Source organism: Lagopus leucura, unplaced genomic scaffold, assembly GCF_019238085.1.
Source record: "Lagopus leucura isolate 7727_CA_CO unplaced genomic scaffold, USGS_WTPT01 33721-0_obj-0_obj, whole genome shotgun sequence".
NCBI classification, from domain to species: domain Eukaryota; kingdom Metazoa; phylum Chordata; class Aves; order Galliformes; family Phasianidae; genus Lagopus; species Lagopus leucura.
In genome coordinates this window covers 1-3108 of record NW_024968364.1, presented here as the reverse complement: position 1 = coordinate 3108, position 3108 = coordinate 1, and the positions used below count along the sequence as shown (strand labels likewise).

At 59.8% G+C, this 3108-nt stretch overlaps 1 long non-coding RNA gene across 1 annotated transcript; it reads left to right on the top strand.

Annotated features, from left to right (window-relative positions):
• The first annotated feature begins 6 nt into the window (after positions 1–6).
• LOC122193623 lies at positions 7–1704 on the top strand. Its single transcript, XR_006182939.1, has 2 exons — positions 7–576; positions 880–1704. It is a non-coding gene; the product is annotated as an uncharacterized LOC122193623 (long non-coding RNA).
• Positions 1705–3108: the final 1404 nt, after the last annotated feature.

Below are 3108 nucleotides of genomic sequence, written 5' to 3'. Positions count from 1 at the left end.
GCAGGAGGAAGGAAGCTGCTCCCCGCTCTGCTGCAGCGCTCAGCCCCGATTTTGGCAGCAGGACGAGGGGGGCAGGTAGAGCTGCCGAGCCGCCCGGTGCCGGCATCCCTTCCCAACCCGTCTGAACCGAAAGCCAAAGTGCCAAAACTCCCCCAAGGAGGCGCAGAAGGAGCGAATCCTTCGGGGAATCCCCCGGGGCTGAGGCTTCACGCCTCCCCGGGTGCCGAACAGACGCGGAACCTGCGGGAGATGCATCTCACACCCAGCTGACTTCAAAGCGCTGCCAGCCTTTCAGCCAGGGCAGCCGGAGCCGCTTTATGGCCTGGGGCCTCTTTGCTGCCATTTGCCTACAAGTGCCAGACGCTGCCTTCCTCCTCTTCCTGCCTCTTTCAGAAGCAGTTTGATGGGGAATTTGTTGGTTGATTTTTCTCTCCTCCCCAACCCCCCCCCCCCTGCTCCATCCGCCTTCATCGGGCCGGACGGCGGTGAATCACAGCAGGGAGCTGATGTGACTTAATGGGAATTTTTAATGGGTGTCGTGCAGAGGAGCTCAAACTGCACTGCCAGCGTGGCCAGGTACTCACTGCTCACATCTCCAGGGGGTCGCTGGCACCTTTTGGGTGGGGGGGCTCAGCTGACGTCCCCTCGGCGCAGGTCGGGTGCCTCTGCTTGTGGCACACGTGGCGTTTCAGCAGCCTATGGAAGGGAACAGGGAGGAATGGTTGAAGTGCTTGGGGTGAGGGTTAGAGTTATGGGGGTTGGGGAACAGCAAGGTGACACCAAACAGGCAGGAAATCACCCCGAAACAGAGCACAGATGAGGTTGCTTGCAGTGCCACGTTTTGCCCAAGGCGCAGCAGGCTCCGTCTGCTCCCCACAGGTGCTCACAAAGCACAGAGGACGATGAGGGTGGCAGAGATCTGCGTTTCTGAGCCCGGTGTGGCAGCCCAGCCCCTCATTTCCTCCATGCATTGGGAAAAACATCCGGCCTGAATGCAGGAAACCCCCCCCCCCCCCTCGCATGCAGCTCCCAGCTCACAGCCATCACCCTGCAAACGGCTTCTCACACCCTGGAGGGACCCAGATGGGAGCTGCAGAGCCTCTGCCTGCGTGCTGGGAGCAGGCAGTGATGCTCGCTATCCAAAACCCAGCCCGTTTTCCTCCCTACCTCCTCATGCCCTCCTTGGCTTCGGCCCAGGCCAAAGGAAAATCCGACTCTCCGACGGCTCTGCCAGAAGCAGCACAAAGTGGTGGCCGAGGAGCAGAGGCTTTGCTGAGAGGAGCAGAGGGAAGCTTCAATTTTCCCCTGCACGTGCGGGAGGAAACCGGCAACCGCTGCTTTGCTGCCGGGTGTCAAAGCAGAAAGCAAAGTCACCGCGTGCTGCTGCCCCACAGCTTCACCAAGGCCGTGTGGGGAGCAGCCCTGGGGTTTGCTGAGGGGTGGCAGACAAGCAAGCACCCCACACACGGGGGATTCAAAGCACCCCAGGGCGCCCATGGGGGTTTTTGGGAGCCTCGCTGCACGTCGAGGGCTGCAGCTCCCCCCCCCCAGCATCGCTGCTCTGAGGTGAGGATCCACAATTGCTTTCAATGGGGCAAAATAGGTGGAGAAAGGAAGGTGAGGAGAGAGGGGGGGGGAAGAGGGGAACGCCTGTGTTTTACCATTCATTTCCCTGATAAAAATAAACCCATTCCTCCAACCTTACCCGGCTGGGATCCACCCTGCGAGCAAAACTCTCGGCAAGTGTTGCAACGCCGTTATTTGGCACGGTTCAAAGCACACACGAAACTGCTCTGCAAAAAAAAACCTACAAACCCACAGGGGAGAGATGTCAAGCAAATCCGAAGCAGTCAGATGCTTTTGAAACAAGCGAGGCACAAAGCTGGAGAAATTCCTCTTTAACCCTTAAGGAGCAGGGAGGGATCGGGTCGGATTTCCACCTGTGGGGCTGCAGGGAGAGGTGGGAGAAAGGGGGGAAGAGGTTCTGCTGTGCAGCACAGGGTGCGAATTGGGGGATGCTGAGGAGAGGAAAAGAGGGGATGAAGTCAGCAGTGAGGCCTGGTTCTCCCTGGGAGGCGTTGATCAGAGCGAAACCCCCCCCAAAAATTGGGCAAAAAAGGGTTTTAATGCGGTTCTGTGGGGAAAATAAACGGGAGCCCCAGGCGAAGGGAGGTTAAATCCTAGCGAGGAGACGGGAGGAAGGAGCTCCTCCTGCTCAGCGCTGAGGATTCAGGCTCTGGATAGGAGATTGAGAGAGGAAAAGAGGCTCCCAGATGGGCCGAGCCCAGGATGTGAGGATTCTGCCAGATGTACATTAAAAGGAGTTATGAGCTGCATAAAAACCGCTCCGCAGCTGCAATTCTGGCACCGGCGAGGGAGGAATTAATTGCAACACCAGATCGCTCCTCCTCTGCCCGGCCAGGAGGGACGGACGCGACCCCGCCTGCGTGCTGCTTCTCCCCACCCCCCTCCCACCCCCCTCCCCAGCCAAAACGGGGAAGGATAAATAGCTGACCTCCGTGTGAACCGCTGCACAAAAAAAAAGCAGGATTTCTCCCCAAACTGAGCCCCGCCGGGTCCCCGCCGTTGCCTTCGGTGCGATCGTCCCGGCTGGCGTGGGTTAAAGCGCGTTGGGGGCGGCTGGGAGCGCGGCCAGAGGAGGCAGCGTGACACACACGTTCCCATTTCCATCCGTCCCGTCCCAAATCCGGCGCCTCCTCCGAGTTTTTCCTCACCTTCTTGGCAGGGTCGGGGATCTGTGGGTTTCCCCCCCCCCCTTCGGGCTCGTGTGAAAAAAAAGGGGAAGGGGGGGGAGAAGGGATTGGGGGGGGGGGGGCATCCAGACTGGCTGGTGTCACAGGGGACGCGGTGACATCTTTTGGAGGATCGTGCAGGGTGGGGGCTAAAAAGGCTTCCTTCATTCCTCCCCCCCCCCACCCCAGGGTGGGGAAACCCATGGCCTGAGTGCCCTGGTGATGCAGGCTGAGCACGCGGTGTCCAAATTGTGTAAGAAGCACTAAAATAGAAGCCTGAGCCCAAAATCTGGGCGGCACCCATTGGGACCAGGCTGCAAATGGTCCGGGGGGGGGGGGGGGGGGGGGGGGGGTG